At 36.1% G+C, this 21977-nt stretch overlaps 1 protein-coding gene across 1 annotated transcript in view; it reads left to right on the top strand.

The window, feature by feature from the left end:
• The first annotated feature begins 3543 nt into the window (after window positions 1-3543).
• Window positions 3544-21977, top strand: part of LOC145737516 (uncharacterized) — a 100586-nt gene continuing 82152 nt past the window's right edge. The window contains exon 1 of the mRNA XM_081992219.1: window positions 3544-3770. The gene's annotated coding sequence lies outside the window, so the exon portion shown is untranslated. The remainder of the gene's footprint in view (window positions 3771-21977) is intronic.

The raw sequence follows: 21977 nt of genomic DNA, 5'->3' as shown, positions 1-21977 counted from the left end.
AAAAAAGCTTCAGAGAGTAGAGTTGTAGAGAATTTCATTCTCTACAAGATTGATTTAAGGGTGTTTTGCCCTAAAGGGTCTCCCTAGGGAGATATGGTCAAAAAACTGCGTCAAAGCACAAAAAGTGCTTTAAAGAGCCAGAAACAGTTTAGGCTAAATATCTCCAAAAGGGTTAAAGTTACGAAAAAAATGCAGAGAATCAGAATTGTTCAGAATTTAAAACTCAACCAAGAACCAAGAATTATACCATAGTGTGTTGTGAAGTATACAGGGTGTGCACGAAAAATTATACAGGATTACAGTTTTTGACGCACCCTGTACGTATTAGTGGGGTTAGAATTTTTTGGGTTGCACCACTGAAAAGAGCGGTTCAAGACGGTTTGACTGAGTGGTTAAAACTCCCCAAAACTCCCAAAAATAACCTAAATACAGGGTGTCCAAGTTTTATACACATTTTTTGGTTAAAAGTGCACTTAAACCAGTTTTGGGCAAATATCTCCAAAACGGTTAGAGTTACAAAAAAATTTAAGGAGACGAAAAAGTTTCTAAATGAACCACTTAACCGACCTACGTAACGCTAAAACCTCGATTTGATTGCCTGTATACAGGGTGTGCAGAAAAATTATAGTGGTTCACTTATTTTGGTCACCCTGTATTTAGTTTTTAAGTTACAATTTTTTGGGTTACACCATTGGAAAGAGCGGTTTAAGGCGAATTTTTGGAGTGGTCAAACCTCCTAAAACTCCCAAAAATAACTAAAATACAGGGTGTCCAACTTTCGGACTAGTTTTTTGGTTAAAAGTGCACTCAAACCAGTTTTGGGCAAATATCTCCAAAACGGTTAGAGTTACAAAAAAATTTCAAGAGACAAAAAAGTTTCTAAATGAACCACTTAATCGACCTACGTAATGCTAAAATTTCGATTTGATTTCCTGTATACAGGGTGGGCACAAAATTAGTAGTGGTCACCTTTTTTTGGTCACCCTGTATGAAATTTTCAAGTTACAATATTTTGGATTACACCATTGGAAAGAGCATTTCAAGGCGGTTTTTTTGAGTGTTTGAACCTCCCCAAACTCCTAAAAATAAGCTTTATACAGGGTGTCCAAATTTTGGACTAGTTTTTTGGTTAAAAGTGCACTTAAACCAGTTTTGGGCAAATATCTCCAAAACGGTTAGAGTTACAAAAAAAATTAAAGAGACTAAAAAGTTTCTAAATAAACCATTTAATTGACCTACGTGACACTAAAACCTCGATTTGATTGCCTGTATACAGGGTGTGCAGAAAAACTAGAGTGGTCTCCTTTTTTTCGTCACCCTGTATTTAGTTTTTAAGTTACATTTTTTTGGGTTACACCTTCGGAAAGAGCGGTTCAAGACGGATTTTTTGAGTGGTTTAACCTCCCCGAACTCCCTAAAATAACTGAAATACAGGGTGACTAAAAAAACTAGGTCTAAAGAGTTGTTTGTTTGAAATTTTAGTTCCTAAAACAAATTAAGCTGCTACGGCCCTGGCACCGGGACTGGATTTCAGTTAAACCACCCTAAAATACAGGACAGGGCTGGAAAAAAAATATTTTTTTAAAGAAACTTTCAGATTGATGAGGGACATGAATTTTTGAAGTTTCTCCTTCACGAAGAATTTCAACTGACCGTATCTTCGTTATTTGGAGGAAAATCAAAAAATCGTAAAAGAAGAAAGTTGTGGGGAATTTCATTCTCTACAAGATCGCTTAAAAGCACTTTTGCCCTAAATGGTCTCTCAAGAAATATATTTTTGAAAAACTGTGTGAAAGATCAAAGAAGAGCTTTGAACGACTCTAGCAAATTCAACTGACCCTATCTTCGTTATTTGACTAGATATCAAAAAACTGTAAGAAAGGAAAGTTGTAGGGAATTTCACTCTCTACAAGATTACATTAAAGCACATTTGCCCTAAAAGGTCTCCTAAAGGAGATATTTCCGAAAAAACATCACGTCAACATTTTGCCCCCTCTGACGGTTGTTTTAGGTAGTAAAATTCTGAAAAAAAACCGAAACGTCGGGCAAAGTAAGGGTCAGTTAATCTGTCTGTCCTAGAACGTTTAACTGAAATAATATTGGATTTCCTTTGCTGGATGGGTTTAACTGGGTTAATGGGCGTTTTTGCTCTCAGAATGGTTTAAAGGCTTGTTAGGGCTGCGAAAAGGGATTTTTTCCTTAATTCTTGCTTTTTTCTATAATTTCCTACAGTTTTTAATAATTTCTAGAGAAAAAATTAAAAATTTGTACCGTACCAGAGAGAAAAGCGGAGTGTTAGAGTTTGAAGAGCAAGGATGACAATCTAAAGGACAGTCTGTGACAAAATCGTCCGCAAAACCCACTTAGAGTGTCCGGATCGCATTTTTAAGCACATTTTTGGAATCCTCATTAAATTTCCTATCCGATAACATAAAAAAACACTTTAAAATTTAGTACAGTCTGGGAGAAAAATGCTGTTAAAATTTGAATTGCAAAAAACACAGTTTCAAAGGACAGTCTGCGACAAAATTGACCGTAAAACCCGCTTAGGATGCCCAAATCGCATTTTTAAGTACATTCTTGGATTCCTCATTAAATTTCCTATCCGATAACCTGAAAAAACACTTCAAAATTAGGTACAGTCTGGGAGAAAAATGCTGTCAAAGTTTGAATTGCAAAAAACACAATTTCAAAGGACAGTCTGCGACAAAACTGCTCGTAAAACCCACTTAGAGTATCCAAATTGCATTTTTAAACATATTTTTGGAATCCCCATTAAATTTCCGATCCGATAACCTAAAAAAACACTTTAAAATTTGGTACAGTCTGGGAGAAAAATGCTGTTAAAATTTGAATTGCAAAAAACACAGTTTCAAAGGACAGTCTGCGACAAAATTGACCGTAAAACCCGCTTAGGATGCCCAAATCGCATTTTTAAGTACATTTTTGGATTCCTCATTAAATTTCCTATCCGATAACCTAAAAAAACACTTTAAAATTTGGTACAGTCTGGGAGAAAAATGCTGTTAAAATTTGAATTGCAAAAAACACAGTTTTAAAGGACAGTCTGCGATAAAATCGTCCGCAAAACCCACTTAGAGTATCCGGATCGAATTTTTAAGCACATTTTTGGAATCCTCATTAAATTTCCTCTCCGATAACCAGAAAAAACACTTTAAAATTTGGTACACTCTGGGAGAAAAGGTGATTCAAATTAACATACCCTGCCATTTGAGGTTAACTTCATTGAAGTTTTTCTTACCGCGTTACTCGACTGATGATCCGATCTCGCTGAAACTTGGTACGGACATTAAGCAGGCTTTGTTTTAACTATGCTGCAAATGTCAACCTTCAAAGCCATCTAGTTTGTACAGGGTGATTAAAAAACCGGAATTGGGGTGAAAGAAGACGTTTTGAGGCCGCCGGGGCTAAAGTGACCCATCAAATCGGATAAATACGAAACGGTCGTGTTTAGTCGAAAGTTAAAGACGCATGTGCATGTTGCGCCCTCAAACTTTACCAAAATCCGCGTTTCGCGTGAGCCTCCAGTTTAGCGGAGGCCTTTGACGCGTACGGATCATTCTGGAACGCGGGCGCGGATCGAAAAGACGCGTTTCTAAGCGCGGAATGAAGCGCGTGCCGTTGGAACGCAGCTCGTTGTGCCACTGAGCCGAAATGTCGACAGTTTCCGGTCAAAATGTGTCAAAATGTGTCGAAACGTGGGGGTGGTAGTTTTTGGGCAAAATCGAGGATTTCGGAAAAATTTCCAGGTAAGCCAGGCACGTAGTTGTAGGGAATTAACGCTAAAATACAGGAACGTAATCAAAAAAATTAAATTTCTAAGGCTAAAGCACTAAAAACAAATGAAACTTATCAAACAAGGGAGTTTTCGCATTACCTAAAAAAAAAAAAAAAAAAAAAAAAAATTTACAAACATTTTTGCAAATATCTCGTAAACTACTTAAGTTAGAGAGTCGAAATTTTTATCTTGAGTGTACCACGGTAAAACTCAACTTTTGCCTTATGTACACTTTTTTCGAAAAACGTACCGTTTGCCTTTGAAAAAATTAAAACTGTCTTCCTTTCCAAGGGTCTTCCTACCAAATTTTGTAAAAAAAATTGGAATTTTGAAAAAAAATTTTAATTGCCTGAATATCTTTGAATTGACTTTAGAAATATGACGTAAAGTGTCATTTGTCAAAAAAGTCACTTTTTAAGGGTGCCACGCCCTGAAAACTGTCAAAAAATTTCAAAAATTGCCAATTTTGTAGGTTATGTTTAAAAAGGTGCCATTTTTGGCAAAACTGAGCTAAAAATCGTGTTTTCCAGACCGAAATTAGTCAAAATGACCACTTTGACAGGTTGAAATTCAAAATGGCGGCTGTCGGTATAGTAGGCCAGGCAAACCAGCCATTTTAAACACAAATTTGGTACACTTTTACACAAAATGGCCAATAACTCGCTTATTTGAAACATTCTGTATATAAACAATAAATAACAAAAGAAAGCTAATGAAAAGAGCTATCACGTGGTGTTGAGCGGGCTGCGCTAAGTTACACCGTTTGGCCGCTAGAGGGCGTCAAAGTTGATTAGAAATTTTGAAACATTTTTGCAAATATCTCGAAAACTACTAAAGTTAATGGTTTGAAATTTTTACCATGGGTGCGCAACAGTATCACGCAACTTCTCCTTTTTAAACAGTTTTTTCGAAAAACGTACCGTTTGTCCGAGAAAAGTCAAAAACTGGTTTCTTGACAATTTTCAAAGTGGTCCCCCCACCAAATTTTAGGAAAAAAATTTTGAATTTCAAAATTGATTTTGATTGGCCGAATATTTTTGAATTATCAGTAGAAACATGACGTCAAGTGTCACTTGTCAAAAATGTCATTTTTTAAGGGTGCCACGCCTTGAAAACTGTCAAAAATTCCAAAAAACCCTATTTTTTAGGTTATGTCTGAAACGGTGCCAATTTTGCCAAAACAGACCCAAAATTCGTGTTTTTCAGACCAAAATTAGTCGAAAAGGACAGTTTCATTGAAATAGTGACAAAATGGTGGCGGTTCTTACAATATTGAGCCAAAACCTTAAAATTAGACCAAATTTTGGTGCACCAACCCAGAAAATCGCTAATAACTCGCTTATTTGAAACATTCTGTATATAAACACTAAATAACAAAAGAAAGCTACTGAAAGGGGCTATCACGTGACGTTGAGCGGGCTGCGCCAAGTTGCGCCGTTTGGCCGCTAGAGGGCGTCAAAGTTGATTAAAAATTTTGAAACATTTTTGCAAATATCTCGTAAACTACTTAAGTTAGAGACTTGAAATTTTTATATTGAGTGTACAACGGCAAAACTCAACTTTTCCCTTAAGTACACTTTTTTCGAAAAACGTACCGTTTGCCTTTGAAAAAATAAAAACTGTTTTCTTGACATTTTTCAAAAAGGGTCTTCCCATCAAAATTTGGAAAAAAAATTGGAATTTTTTAATTTTTTTTTTAATTTCCTGAATATCTTTGAATTGACTTTAGAAATTTGACTTGAAGTGTCATTTATCAAAAATGTAATTTTTTTAAGGGTGCCACGCCCTGAAAACTGTCAAAAAATTACAAAAAACTCAATTTTTTAGGTTATGTCCGAAACGGTGCCAATTTTGGCAAAACAGACCCAAAATTCGTGTTTTCCAGACCGAAATTAGTCGAAAAGGACATTTTCATTGAAATAGTGACAAAATGGTGGCGGTTGTTACAATATTGAACCAAAACCTTAAAATTAGACCAAATTTTGGTGCACCAACCCAGAAAATGGGAAATAACTCGCTTATTTGAAACATTCTGTATATAAACACTAAATAACAAAAGAAAGCTACTGAAATGGGCTATCACGTGGCGTCGAGCGGGCTGCGCTAAGTTGCACTGTTCGGCCGCTAGAGGGCGTGAAAGTTGATTCAAACTTTTTAAACATTTTTGCAAATATCTCGGGAACTACTCATGTGAGAGATTTGAAATTTTTACTATGGATACCTAACGATAAAATTCAACTTTTCTCTTATATGCAGTTTTTTCGAAAAATGTACCGTTTGTCCTAGAAAAATCAAAAACTGTTTTCTTGACAATTTTCAGAGAGGTCTCCCCACCAAATTTTAGGAAAAAAATTTTGAAATTAAAATTTTTTTTTGATTGGCCGAATATTTTTTAATTATCAGTAGAAACATGACGTCAAGTGTCACTTGTCAAAAATGTCATTTTTTAGGGGTGCCACGCCCTGAAAACTGTCAAAAATTCCAAAAAACACTATTTTTTAGGTTATGTCCAAAACGGTGCCAATTTTGGCAAAACAGACCCAAAATTCGTGTTTTTTAGACCAAAATTAGTCTAAAAGGACAGTTTCATTGAAATAGTGACAAAATGGTGGCAGTTCTTACAATATTGAGCCAAAACCTTAAAATTAGACCAAATTTTAGTGCACCAACCCAGAAAATTGGAAATAACTCGCTTATTTGAAACATTCTGTATATAAACACTAAATAACAAAAGAAAGCTACTGAAAAGGGCTATCACGTGGCGTCGAGCGGGCTGCGCTAAGTTGCACTGTTCGGCCGCTAGAGGGCGTGAAAGTTGATTCAAACTTTTGAAACATTTTTGCAAATATCTCGGGAACTACTCATGTGAGAGATTTGAAATTTTTACTATGGATACCTAACGATAAAATTCAACTTTTCTCTTATATGCAGTTTTTTCGAAAAATGTACCGTTTGTCCTAGAAAAATCAAAAACTGTTTTCTTGACAATTTTCAGAGAGGTCTCCCCACCAAATTTTAGGAAAAAAATTTTGAAATTAAAATTTTTTTTTGATTGGCCGAATATTTTTTAATTATCAGTAGAAACATGACGTCAAGTGTCACTTGTCAAAAATGTCATTTTTTAGGGGTGCCACGCCCTGAAAACTGTTAAAAATTCCAAAAAACACTATTTTTTAGGTTATGTCCAAAACGGTGCCAATTTTGGCAAAACAGACCCAAAATTCGTGTTTTTTAGACCAAAATTAGTCTAAAAGGACAGTTTCATTGAAATAGTGACAAAATGGTGGCAGTTCTTACAATATTGAGCCAAAACCTTAAAATTAGACCAAATTTTAGTGCACCAACCCAGAAAATTGGAAATAACTCGCTTATTTGAAACATTCTGTATATAAACACTAAATAACAAAAGAAAGCTAATGAGTGGGGCTATCACGTGACGTTGAGCGGGCTGCGCCAAGTTGCGCCGTTCGACCGCTAGAGAGCGTCAAAGTTGCTTCAAACATTTTTTGCAAATATCTCAAAAACTACTTAACTTAGAGACGTGAAATTTTTACCGTACACTCCTCAATACAAAGAGAACTGAAAACCAACAAGAAAACCCCCAAAAAAAAATGCTAAACCCTTAAAAAAACACTTCAAATCGATCAGGGATGGGAGTTTCCCAATTTGGGAGAAACATTCAAACTCATGTAGCTCCGTCCCTGATGATCCGATCGGGCTGAAACTTTCCCCGCTTACTAAACCCACTTTCCTTTAATAGTTCAGAGAATTTCACGCATTTTACTCGATCAAAAAAGTGGGTCAGGGACCCACTTTCACCTGGAAAACAATGAAAACCATTCAAAAATGCCTAAAGTGTACAACACTTTCGGGAAATGGCTGAAAGTCCCTGAAAATCGGCATTTTCTTCGACTTTTCCGCGATTAACATTTTCCGCCACATCATCAGCACCATAAATCACGATCAATTAAGCATTTTTTGTTTCCGACCTAATGGAATATTGAATGAAGTTTTGTTGCGCACTTTGACGCCCTCTAGCGGCGTTATTCGAACCGCTAACCTAGGATTTAGTGATATTTTTGAAAAGCCCCTGGTTTTGGCTACAAATTAGATTATTAGCGTTTTTGCCGTATCTTTTAAAATAACCGAGTTATTGGGGATTAAATGGGATGCAGCGGTCCAAGGGGGAAAAAGCCCAGTTTACACGGTAAAAGAGACTATAAATGCGCTTTTCTTTAGTATTTTTTCATGTTGTTGGATAGGAAATTTAATGAGGATTCCAAAAATGTGCTTAAAAATGCAATTTGGGTACTATAAGTGGATTTTACGAGCGATTTTGTCACAGACTGTCCTTTATAACGTCATTTTTGCTCTTCAAACTTCAACAGCGCTTTTCTCCCTGAGTGTACTACATTTTTAAGTGCGTTTTTAGGTTATTGGATAGGAAATTTAATGAGGATTCCAAAAATGTGCTTAAAAATGCAATTTGGTTACTCTAAGTGGATTTTACGAGCGATATGGTTACAGACTGTACTTTAAAACGTCATTTTCGCTCTTCAAACTTCAACAGCGTTTTTCTCCCTGACTGTACTACATTTTTTAGTGCGTTTTTAGGTTATTGGATAGGAAATTTAATGAGGATTCCAAAAATGTGCTTAAAAATGCAATTTGGTTACTCTAAGTGGATTTTACGAGCGATTTGGTCACAGACTGTCCTTTAAAACGTCATTTTCGCTCTTCAAACTTCAACACCGCTTTTCTCCCTGACTGTATTACATTTTTAGTGCGTTTTTAGGTTATTGGATAGGAAATTTAATGAGGATTCCAAAAATGTGCTTAAAAATGCAATTTGGTTACTCTAAGTGGATTTTACGAGCGATTTGGTCACAGACTGTCCTTTAAAACGTCATTTTTGCTCTTCAAACTTCAACAGCGCTTTTCTTCCTGACTGTACTACATTTTTTAGTGTTTTTTTATGTTGCTGGATAGGAAATTTAATGGGGATTCCAAAAATGTGCTTAAAAACGTGATTTGATCACTCTAAGTGCACTTTATGTGTGATTCTGTGCAGGAAAGTAGAAATTTTTGGTTTAAAGTGCATAAAATCGGTTTAAGCCAAATATCTCAAAAACGGTCACTTCTACAAAAAAATTTAAAATAATCAAAAATGTTCTCAGTTAACTATTTAACCCAACGCCGTAAGTTTGCCAGATTGTTAATGCAGCCCCTATACAGGGTGGGCAGAAAAAATATGGTAGCTCACTGTTTTGAGCCACCCTGTACGCAATTTTTAAGTTAGAATTTTTTGCTCAACACCACAGGAAAGAGGAGCTCAAGACGGTTAATTTGAGTGGTTGAACCTCTCTGAACTCCCAAAAATAACCGAGTTACAGGGTGTTCAAATTTCAAACCATCCTCAGGGTGTCCCAAAGCAGTTTTTGCTAAATAACTCCAAAACGGTGAGCGTTACAAAAAAATTTAAAGAGAGCCAAAATGTTTGTTTTCCCTTTATTTGAATCGTGGCATCACTAAATTTCCAGTTTTTATTAACCGGTCAAAAAAAGTTTTATTATTAAACTCACATCCCTCATCACTCCCTTAGTTTCCGGTACAAGCAGCCAAAAAAGGGTTGTTTACACGGAAAGGGTTGGTTGTAGGGCAAAATGGTACAGAAGACAAAAAATGCAGAATTGTCTGTTCTATCAACCTGCAAAAAATTCACCTTCCTACCTTTAACCGTTTCCGAGATATCAACGAAAAACCTTGACTTAGAAAACTCTCTTCCTTCATCACTTTGTAACTTTGTTTAAATTGTAAAAAAACATGGTTTTTACGTACAAATTCTGAATTAACTGAAACTGGTGCAGAAACGTAGCAAAAGGTCGTTACGAATGCGAAACGGGGTCGACGTTTCGACCCTTTTTTAGCCGTCTCCGTGTCCGGATAATTCGGTCGAGAATTTGATAAGAACTGGGAGGAAAAAGGCAAATATTATGCAGCAGTCGCAAAATTCAATTAGCATGCAAGCTTTTAACTTTAACAGGATCGTAGGAAAAGAAGATTTAAAAAATGGTGTGTCATATGCTCGCAAGTTATGAAATGTTTTGTTGTGTGGTCAGATTTTTGATGATTACAGCCCTGATGTTTGTCTGATTTGAATGATTTTTTTTCTGTACATTCCCAAGGCCTTTGGCTAACCCCACACCAAAAATCAGAATTTTCCTTTGAGCGGTTTAGGAGATACGAATTTTCAAAGTTGTGTTGTCATTTTACGGGCGTTACAGGGCTTTCAGGTCGCTTAACCGGACTTTGGTCCGGTACGGCCCTGCCACTGAACCGATTTCAATGATTTTTTTTCTGTACATTCCCCAGGCCTGTGGCTAACCCCACACCAAAATTCAGAATTTTCCTTTAAGCGGTTTACGAGATATGAATTTTCAAAGTTATGTTTGCATTTTACGGGCGTTACAGGGCTTTCAGGTCGCTTTACTGGACTTTGGTCCGTTACGGCCCTGCCACTCAACAGATTTGAATGATTTTTTTTCTGTACATTCCCAAACCCTCTGGCTGTACACTCTTAAAAAATCAGGGCTGTATCTGCTCTAGTTTAGGAGATATCAATTTTTCAATTTGGTTCAGCCAAAACTGAGTCCTTGTTCGACTTAGCGGAAATTAAATTTGAAATTTTCAGGATCTTCTGAGCCCCAACAATAGCTCAGAAGGTTCATTTCACATTTCTGAGCCTTCTTAATTTCACTGGACAGCTCAGAAATTAATTCAGGTCTTCTGAACCAATTTAGGCATGTTTAAGTGTTAAGTTTAATATTGTATGGTCTTCTGAGCGTTACTGAGGGCTCAGAAGGTATATTTGACATTTTTTAAAACCTTCATTTTACTGGACAGCTCAAAAATCAAATTAAAGTGTCTTCTGAGTCGTTGCTGAATTTCTCAGAAGTCAAATTAACAATTTTATGGTCTTCTGAAGCAATTTTTACTATTTCATAGTTTTCTGACCATTACGGATGGCTCAGAAAGCAAGTTTGGCATTTTTGAGTTTTTTAATTTTTTCTGATATTTCAAAAGTAATATTGAGCAATTTAGAGTCTTCTGAGTTCTTGTTGGATGTCTCAGAAGTAAAATTTGTCGTTTTAAATGTCTCCTGAGCCTGAAGAATGGCTCAGAAAGTAAATTTGAGTTTTTTCAGCGTTCTTAATTTTTCCATACAGCTCTTAATTCAAATTTAACAATTTAGAGTTTTCTGAATCTTTCTGAAGCAATTTTTACCATTTCATGGTCTTCTGATCATTATGGATGGCTCAGAAGGCAATATTGTCATTTCTGAGCTTTTCACTTTTTACTGAGGGCTTAAAAGTCATATTGAACTAGTTAGAGTCTTCTGAGTTCTCGTTGGATTTCTCAGGAATTAAATTTATTATTTTTAGGGTCTTCTGAAGCCATTTTGGGATGTTTAAGTGTTACATGTACAGTTTTAGATCTGTAACTTCCTTAAACGACCCTTTAGAGCAAAAGTGCTTTGAAGCAATCTTGTAGAGAATAAAATAGTCTATAACTCTCTTTATTACAATTTTTGCCCTAACTCCTCAAATAACGGAGCTACACTTTGTTGAACCTCCACTTTGGAGTTACTGAAGCACTTCAGTGTTTTGCACACAGTTTTTGGATTATAACTCCCTTGAACGGCTCTTTAGTGAAAAAACTCTAAGAAACAATCTTGTAGAGCGTAAAATTCTCTACAACTCTCCTTCTGTACACTTTTACCATAACTCAAGCGGTTGAGGAGATATTACTACTGAAACTTTTCCAGTAAATGGGCGTGGGGTTAGGGCGTGTCTAAGCGATAAAAGGGCGGGGCTTACACTAAAAACTGAACACTAGGGGCGTGGTCTGCGATTAAAAAAGGCGTGGCAAGGCAAAAAAGTCTGAAAAAATTCATTTAAACCACTTAATCGAGTATTTTCCCCTTTAGGGGGTGGGAGGGGGGTAGAAAGGGAACTTTCCACCCTCCCCCTTGATTTCCGGTCGGTTCGGGGGAGGGGAAAACAGACAAAGAGAGAGCAAAACAGGCCTGCAATTAACATCCAGAGAGCGTTGCTTATGACAGAAAGGGGGGAATATTGAAATGTCCTGCAAAAAGGACAAAAAAACACTTGTCCTGCTCTAATTACCTTAAATCTCGAATTTCTCTCGTTCTTCCCGTTATTCCCGGTTCAGGAATGTCGTAATAACTTCCTGGATCCGCTTTAATCACGAAAGGACTTAATTGAAGCCTTGAATCCTGAAAAATTACGCTAAAATTGCATTTTTCAGTTGAAAATTCTTTGAAATCCATCCAGTGGATCTCTTTTAATGTTCATTCTTTTTCTTCAACTTTGATTGCCTGTATCTTCGTTATTTGCAAAGCTAGAGTAAACTTAAAAAATGCAAACAGTAGGGAATTTTATTCTCTACAAGAATGGTAATAAGCACTTTTTGTCTACAGAGTCGTTTAAGGGAGATATTTGCGAAAAACCGCAAAGTTGCATTTATAAAATTGGAAAACTCGCAACCCTCATCGCTTTAATTAACTTAACTCTTCTTCAACTTTAATTGCCTGTATCTTCGTTATTTGCAAAGCTAGAGTAAACTTAAAAAATGCAAAATGTAGGGCATTTCATTCTCTACAAGAATGGTAATGAGCAGTTTTTGTCTACAAAGTCGTTTAAGGGAGATATTTGCGAAAAACATTAAAGTTGCATTAATAAAGTTTGAAAACTCGCAGCCCTAATCGCTCAAATTAACAAATTTCTTCAAATTTAATTGCCTGTATCTTCGTTATTTGCCAAGCTAGAGTAAACTTAAAAAATGCGAAATGTAGGGAATTTTATTCTCTATAAGAATGGTAATAAGCACTTTTTGTTTACAGAGTCGTTTAAGGGAGATATTTGCAAAAAACAGCAGAGTTGCATTTATAAAGTTTTAAAACTCGCAGCCCTAATCGCTCAAATTAACAAAACTCTCCTTCAAATTCAATTGCCTGTATCTTCGTTATTTAAAAAGGTAGAGTAAACTTAAAAAATGCAAAATGTAGGGAATTTTATTCTCTACAAGAATGGTAATAAGCACTTTTTGTCTACAAAGTCGTTTAAGGGAGATATTTGCAAAAAACTGCAAAATTGCATTTATAAAGTTTGAAAACTCGCAACCCTCATCGCTTTAATTAACAAAACTCTTCTTTAATTTTAATTGCCTGTATCTTCGTTATTTAAAAAGGTAGAGTGAACTTAAAAAATGCCAAATGTAGGGAATTTCATTCTCTATAAGAATGGTAATAAGCACTTTTTGTCTCCAGAGTCGTTTAAGGGAGATATTTGCTAAAAAAGGCAAAGTTGCATTTATAAAGTTTGGAAACTCGCAACCCTCATCGCTGTAATTAACAAAACTCTTCTTCAACTTCAATTGCCTGTATCTTCGTTATTTAAAAAGCTAGAGTAAACTTAAAAAATGCAAAATGTAGGGAATTTTATTCTCTACCAGAATGGTAATAAGCACTTTTTGTCTACAGAGACGTTTAAGGGAGATATTTGCGAAAAACAGCAAAGTTGCATTTATAAAGTTTGAAAACTCGCAGCCCTAATCGATTTAATTAACAAAACACTTCTTTAACTTTAATTGCCTGTATCTTCGTTATTTAAAAAGCTAGAGTGAACTTAAAAAATGCCAAATGTAGGTAATTTTATTCTCTACAAGAATGGTAATAAGCACTTTTTGTCTACAAGGTCGTTTAAGGGAGATATTTGCGAAAAACAGCAAAGTTGCATTCAGTGAAATGTTTTAAAATTATGTCTTTCTAATGCTTGAGAAGAAGGGAAATTTTGGTTTTTAAATCGATATCGACTCGCTTAGAAGAGAACATTATTACATTTTCTCTCGACAATCCAGTAAGTCTGTCTACTTTTGTGAATTTCTCAATTCCAGCATGGAAAAAGATAGTTTTAACGTCGTTTTTTCCTACTAAATTTAACTGAACAACTTTTAGGAGAAAAGGACAAATCTTATTCAATACAGTTCCTTTGTACAGTAATTTTTATCAAAATCGCCTTTAAAGCCTTTATAGAGAGCGATAAAAGGCTTTGACGGTTTTGTCTTCTTACAATCCCTTCTTGTCCAGGATTTCCGTAAAAGCTCCAGTATTTTACAGTGTTTTGTCACTCTGTTTTAAAGATTTTCAGTTTATTTATGCCAAATAGGGCAAAAACCACAAAAAAACACTAAATTTTTAGGTTTGAAAACTCCCAACCCTCATCACTGTGACATTCACCTAAAGGAGGGCACGTTTAAAAAATCGCCCAGTACAAACGCGGACAGGTAGAAAGCTGAAATTTTCAGGAATTATACTGTACAGTGTGGAGTATAAGTGAACCAAGTTTCGTCCAGATTGCTTCATCAGGAGCGGAGCTCTGCGCTTTAGAGTGAGCCGTGGAACGGTTACAACACTCAAACTGTTTTTGCCACCGTTTGGCGGCAGTTTTCATCCAAAAATTGTGAAAATTTGGGCGGGCACTACTAGAAACACTGTTCCCACAATGCATCAAACAGAATTTTGATATCAGACAATTTTTATTTTTGCCGCCCCTTCACTGCCCCCGGAGGCGGGCGGAAGTAGCAAGGCTTGTTTGTCCTTACATTCTAACCATACACTCCAAATTTGAAGTAAATCAGACATTCCGTTCAGGAAATAGAGCTAAAAACAGTGCCGCCCCTTTTCACAAAAGTGGTTTTTGCCTCCGTTTGGCGGCTGTAGAAGTTGGAAAATTTTGAAAAAATGTATAGGGATTCCTGAGACAACGGATCCTTCCCTGAAGTACTGAAAATTTTGGTAACTCAAAAATGCTGATTTTTCCGCCCCTTAACCGCCCCCGGGGGCGGGCGGAGGTAGGAAGGTTTGTTTGTCCTTACATTCTGACCATACACTCCAAATTTGAAGTAAATCAGAAAATCCGTTTGGGAAATAGAGCTAAAAACAGTGCCGCCCCTTTTCACAAAAGTGGTTTTTGCCTCCGTTTGGCGGCTGTGGAAGTTGGAAAATTTTGAAAAAATGTATAGGGATTCCTGAGACAACGGATCCTTTCCTGAAGTACTGAAAATTTTGATAACTCAAAAATGCTGATTTTTCCGCCCCTTAACCGCCCACGGGGGCGGGCGGAAGTATGAAGGTTTGTTTGTCTTTACATTCTAACCATACACTCCAAATTTGAAGTAAATCAGACAATCCGTTTAGGAAATAGAGCTAAAAACCGTGCCGCCCCTTTCCACAAAAATGGTTTTTGCCTCCGTTTGGCGGCTGTGGTTTAAAAAGTTTAAAAAATCACCCTGTACAAACGGAGTGAGCTAGAAAGCTGAAATTTTCAGGAATAATACTGTACAGTGTGGAGCATAAGTGAGCCAAGTTTCGTCCAGATTGCTTCATCAGGAGCGAAGCTCTACGCTTTAAAGTGTGGAGCTTTGAAAATTGGTGAAACTTAAAAACAAATTAAATTTTCTCCGGAATGAGTGGCCGAAAAATTCTGAAAAAATTCACCGACATACCAAAAAACCTGTAGTTTACCCCAAAAAAAAATGAAACTGGTAACTTCAAAACTGAATTTTTAATAATTTTTTACACATTCTCTGGTCAAACAGTTTGAAAACTCCCATCCCTCGTCGCGCCGAAACAAACCGTAAACCGGCTAATTTCTGGTCGAAACGATCCGATAAACCAATAAATGCATCTAATTCCATTGTCAGAGTGTCAAAACCATCGGAAACAATTAGGTTATGGAGCAAAATGTGATAATTTGTAACGGTTTATTACCTTTTGATACGTCTGGCATTATCCGAATGGCAATTAGACATTCATGTATTTGATTTAGGGTGTTAAATCCGGCAAATGTGGACTATTTTGACCTGATTCGGTTCATTAACGGCCAAAAATGATGGGAAATGTAATTTTGTTGCGAGGAAAATTGAAATTCTAAATTTTTTATAAGTGCAACTTTTCTGTTTTTTTGCAAATATCTCCCTTAAACGACTCTGTAGACAAAAAGTGCTTATTACCATTCTTGTAGAGAATAAAATTCCCTACATTTTGCATTTTTTAAGTTTATTCTAGCTTTGCAAATAACGAAGATACAGGCAATTAAAGTTGAAGAAGAGTTTTGTTAATTACAGCGATGAGGGTTGCGAATTTTCAAACTTTATAAGTGCAACTTTGCCTTTTTTCGCAAATATCTCCCTTAACCGACTCTGTAGACAAAAAGTGCTTATTACCATTCTTGTAGAGAATAAAATTCACTACATTTTGCATTTTTTAAGTTTATTCTAGCTTTTCAGATAACGAAGATACAGGCAATTAAAGTTGAAGAAGAGTTTTGTTAATTAAAGCGATAAGGGCTGCGAGTTTCCAAACTTTATAAATGCAACTTTGCTGTTTTTTGCAAATATCTCCCTTAAACGACTCTGTAGGCAAAAAGTCCTTATTACCATTCTTGTAGAGAATAAAATTCCCTACATTTTGCATTTTTTAAGTTTATTCTAGCTTTCTAAATAACGAAGATACAGGTAATTGAATTTGAAGAAGAGTTTTGTTAATTAAAGCGATGAGGGTTGCGAGTTTTCAAACTTTATAAATGCAACTTTGCTGTTTTTTGCAAATATCTCTCTTAAACGTCTCTGTAGACAAAAAGTGCTTATTACCATTCTTGTAGAGAATAAAATTCTCTACATTTTGAATTTTTTAAGTTTACTCTAGCTTTTAAAATAACGAAGATACAGGCAATTAAAGTTGAAAAAGAGTTTTGTTAATTAAAGCGATGAGGGTTGCGAGCTTTCAAATTTTATAAATGCAACTTTGCGGTTTTTTGCAAATATCTTCCTTAAACGACTCTGTAGACAAAAAGTGCTTATTACCATTCTTGTAGAGAATAAAATTCCCTACATTTTGAATTCTTTAAGTTCACTCTAGCTTTTCACATAACGAAGATACAGGCAATTAAAGTTGAAGAAGAGTTTTGTTAATTACAGCGATGAGGGTTGCGAGTTTTCAAACTTTTTAAGTGCAACTTTGCTGTTTTTTGCAAATATCTTCCTTAAACGACTCTGTAGACAAAAAAGTGCTTATTACCATTCTTGTAGAGAATAAAATTCCCTACATTTTGCATTTTTTAAGTTCACTCTAGCTTTTCAAATAACAAAGATACAAGGCAATTAAAACACTTTTGAGTCTCAAAAGACAGTTTGAGAGCCACTGAAGGTATTTGAAGGTTTTTTGGACAACAAACCACTTTGAAAGATCAGAAGACAGTTTTGGAGCCCCTGATGGTATTTTTGGCTGTTCTGAACTAGCAAAAACACTTGGGAAAGTTGAGGAAACCATTTCCAGGCTCAGAAGACTGACTAGCAGGATTTCTGATCCTTTCTGTCAAAAGCAACGCTTTCTGGATGTAAATTGCAGGCCTGTTTTGGTCTCTATTTGTCTGTTTTCCCCTCCCCCGAACCGACCGGAAATCAAGGGGGAGGGTGGAAAGTTTCCTTTCCACCCCCCTCCCACCCCCTAAAGGGGAAAATACACGATTAAGTGGTTTAAATGAATTTTTTCTGACTTTTTTGCCTTGCCACGCCTTTTTTAATCGCAGACCACGCCCCCAGTGTTCATTTTTTAGTGTAAGTCCCGCCCTTTTGCCGGTTAGACACGCCCTAACCCCACGCCCATTTACTGGAAAAGTTTAAGTAGTAATATCTCTGAAACCGCTTGAGTTATGGAAAAAGTGTAAAGAAGGAGAGTTGTAGAGAATTTTACGCTCTACAAGATTGTTTCTTAGGGTTTTTTCCTTAAGGGGCCGTTTAAGGGAGTTACAGTCCGAAAACTGTGTGCAAAACACTGAAGTGCTTCAGTAACTCCAAAATTTAAGTTTAACGGAGTGTAGCTTCGTTATTTGAGGAGTTAGGGCAAAAATTGTAATAAAGAGAGTTGTAGACCATTTTATTCTCTACAAGATTGCTTCAAAGCACTTTTGCTCTAAAGGGCCGTTTAAGGAAGTTACAGATCGAAAACTGTACATGTAACACTTAAATATGCGAAAATTGCTTCAGAAAGATTCAGAAAACTCTAAATTGTTAAATTTGAATTCCGAGCTGTATCGAAAAATTCAGAACGCTCAAAAAAACTCAAATTTACTTTCTGAGCCATTCTTCAGGCTCAGAAGACTCTTAAAACGACAAATTTTACTTCTGAGACATCCAACAAGAACTCAGAAGATTCTAAATTGCTCAATATTACTTTTGAGATATCAGAGAAAATTAAAAAACTCAAAAATGCCAAACTTGCTTTCTGAGCCATCCGTAATGGTCAGAAAACTATGAAATAGTAAAAATTGCTTCAGAAGACCATAAAATTGTTAATTTGACTTCTGAGAAATCCAGCAACGACTCAGAAGACACTTTAATTTGATTTTTGAGCTGTCCAGTAAAATGAAGGTTTTAAAAAATGTCAAATATACCTTCTGAGCCCTCAGTAACGCTCAGAAGACCATACAATATTAAACTTAACACTTAAACATGCCAAAATTGGTTCAGAAGACCTGAATTGATTTCTGAGCTGTCCAGTGAAATTAAGAAGGCTCAGAAATGTGAAATGAACCTTCTGAGCTATTGCTGGGGCTCAGAAGATCCTGAAAATTTCAAATTTAATTTCCGATAAGTCGAACAGGGACTCGGTTTTGGCTGAACCAAATTGAAAAATTCATATCTCCTAAACTAGAGCAGATACAGCCCTGATTTTTTAAGAGTGTACAGCCAGAGGCTTTGGGAATGTACAGGAAAAAAATTATTTAAATCGGTTGAGTGGCAGGGCCGTAACGGACCAAAGTCCGGTTAAGCGACCTGAAAGCCCTGTAACGCCCGTAAAATGACAAGACAACTTTGAAAATTCGTATCTCCTGAACCGCTTAAAGGAAAAATCTGATTTTTGGTGTGGGGTTAGCCAAAGGCCTTGGGAATGTACAGAAAAAAAATCATTCAAATCGGTTGAGTGGCAGGGCCGTAACGGACCAAAGTCCGGTAAAGCGACTTGAAAGCCCTGTAACGCCCGTAAAATGACAACACAACTTTGAAAATTCGTATCTCCTGAACCGCTTAAAGGAAAATTCTGATTTTTGGTGTGGGGTTAGCCAAAGGCCTTGGGAATATACAGAAAAAAAATTATTCAAATCAGACAAACATCAGGGCTGTAATCAGCAAAAATCTGACCACACAACAAAACATTTCATAACTTGCGAGCATATGACACACCATTTTTTAAATCTTCTTTTCCTACGATCCTGTTAAAGTTAAAAGCTTGCATGCTAATTGAATTTTGCGACTGCTGCATAATATTTGCCTTTTTCCTCCCAGTTCTTATCAAATTCTCGACCGAATTATCCGGACACGGAGACGGCTAAAAAAGGGTCGAAACGTCGACCCCGTTTCGCATTCGTAACGACCTTTTGCTACGTTTCTGCACCAGTTTCAGTTAATTCGCAATTTGTACGTAAAAACCATGTTTTTTTACAATTTAAAAAAAGTTACAAAGTGATGAAGGAAGAGAGTTTTCTAAGTCAAGGTTTTTCGCTAATATCTCGGAAACAGGTAAAGGTAGGAAGGTGAATTTTTTGCAGGTTGATAGAACAGACAATTCTGCATTTTTTGTCTTCTATACCATTTTGCCCTACAACCAACCCTTTCCGAGTAATCAACCCTTTTTTGGCTGCTTGTACTGGAAACTAAGGGAGTGATGAGGGACGTGAGTTTAATAATACAACTTTTTTTGACCGGTTAATAAAAACTGGAAATTTAGTGATGCCACGATTAAAATAAAGGGAAAACAAACATTTTTGGTCTCTTTAAATTTTTTTGTAACTCTCACCGTTTTGGAGTTATTTAACAAAAACTGCTTTGGGACACCCTGAAGATGGTTTGTAATTTGAACACCCTGTAACTCGGTTATTTTTGGGAGTTCAGAGAGGTTCAACCACTCAAATTAACCGTCTTGAGCTCCTCTTTCCTGTGGTGTTGAGCAAAAAATTCTAACTTAAAAATTACGTACAGGGTGGCTCAAAACAGTGAGCTACCAAATTTTTTGTGTCCACCCTGTATAGTGGCTGCATTTAGAATCTTGCAAACTTACGGCGCTGGGTTAAGAAGATAACTGGGAACATTTTTGATTATTTTAAATTTTTTTGTAGAAGTAACCGTTTTTGAGATATTTGGCTCAAACCGATTTTATGCACTTTGGACCAAAAATTTCTACTCTCCTGCACAAAATCACCCATAAAGTGCACTTAGAGTGATCAAAACACGTTTTTAAGCAAATTTTTGGAATCCTCATTAAATTTCCTATCCAACAACATGAAAAAACACTAAAAAATGTGGTACAGTCAGGGAGAAAAGCGCTGTTGAAGTTTGAAGAGCAAAAATGACGTTTTAAAGGACAGTCTGTGACCAAATCGCTCGTAAAATCCACTTAGAGTACCCAAATTGCATTTTTAAGCACATTTTTGGAATCCTCATTAAATTTCCTATCCAACAACATAAAAAAACACTAAAAAATCTAGTACAGTCAGGAAGAAATGCGCAATTCTAGCCTTTTTTGCCCTGTAAACTGTACTTTTCCCCTTTGGAACGCTGCACCCCATTTAATCCCCAATAACTCGGTTATTTTAAAAGATACGGCAAAAACGCTAATAAGCCAATTTGTAGCCAAAATTAAGGGCTTTACTAAAATATCAATGAGTACTACGCTGGCAGTTCATATAAGGCCGTTAGAGGGCGTTAAATTGTGAAAGTGACAATTTCTGTAAGGTTTTTCAAGTTTAACAAAAAACAGGATTTTTTCTGAAAATTTTCCAGTACGGCGCTGGTTTTCAGGCCCAATTTAGTACATTCAGTGAAAAATTCAGGTCCGTAACTGCCCAATTACCCAAATTATGCTCCAAATTGTGTTTCAAGTTAGTTGAGTGAGTTTTCTGTTATTTTCAGTTTGGTTTTCCAAGTTTAACAAAAAACAGGATTTTTTCTGGAAATTTTCCAGTACGGCGCTGGTTTTTAAGTTCAATTTGGTACATTCAGTGAAAATTTCAGGTCCGTAACTGCCCAATTACCCAAGTTATGCTCCAAATTGGGTTTCAAGTTAGTTGAGTAGGTTTTCTGTCATTTTCAGTTTGGTTTGCCAAGTGTAACAAAAAACAGGATTTTTCCTGAAAATTTTCCAGTACGGCGCTGGTTTTTTGGTTCAATTCAGTACATTCAGTGAAAATTTCAGGTCCGTAACTGCCCAATTACCCAAATTATGCTCCAAATTGTGTTTCAAGTTAGTTGAGTGAGTTTTCTGTCATTTTCAGTTTGGTTTTCCAAGTTTAGCAAAAAACAGGATTTTTTTTGAAAATTTTCCAGTACGGCGCTGGTTTTTAGGCTCAATTTAGTACATTCAGTGAAAATTTCAGGTCCGTAACTGCCCAATTACCCAAATTATGCTCCAAATTGTGTTTCAAGTTAGTTGAGTGAGTTTTCTGTCATTTTCACTTTGGTTTTCCAAGTTTAACAAAAAACAGGATTTTTTCTGGAAATTTTCCAGTACGGCACTGGATTTTAGGTTCAATTTAGTAAATTCAGTGAAAATTTCAGGTCCGTAACTGCCCAATTACCCAAATTATGCTCCAAATTGTGTTTCAAGTTAGTTGAGTAGGTTTTCTCTAATTTTCAGTTTAGTTTTCCAAGTTTAACAAAAAGCAGGATTTTTCCTGAAAATTTTCCAGTACGTCGCTGGTTTTTAGGTTCAATTTAGAACATTCAGTGAAAATTTCAGGACCGTAACTGCCCAATTACCCAAATTATGCTCCAAATTGTGTTTCAAGTTAGTTGAGTAGGTTTTCTCTAATTTTCAGTTTTGTTTTCCAAGTTTAACAAAAAACAGGATTTTTTCTGAAAAATTTCCAGTACGGCGCTGGTTTTTAGGTTCAATTTAGTACATTCAGTGAAAATTTCAGGTCCGCAACCGCCCAATTACCCAAATTATGCTCCAAATTGTGTTTCAAGTTAGTTGAGTGAGTTTTCTGTTATTTTCAGTTTGGTTTTCCAAGTTTAAGAAAAAACAGGATTTTTTCTGAAA

This window comes from Ips typographus, linkage group LG14 (genome assembly GCF_016097725.1).
Source record: "Ips typographus isolate SLU linkage group LG14, UJ_Ityp_2.0, whole genome shotgun sequence".
Lineage (NCBI taxonomy): Eukaryota > Metazoa > Arthropoda > Insecta > Coleoptera > Curculionidae > Ips > Ips typographus.
The sequence above is the reverse complement of the archived record's forward strand: the minus strand, read 5'-3'. Positions and strand labels throughout refer to the sequence as shown.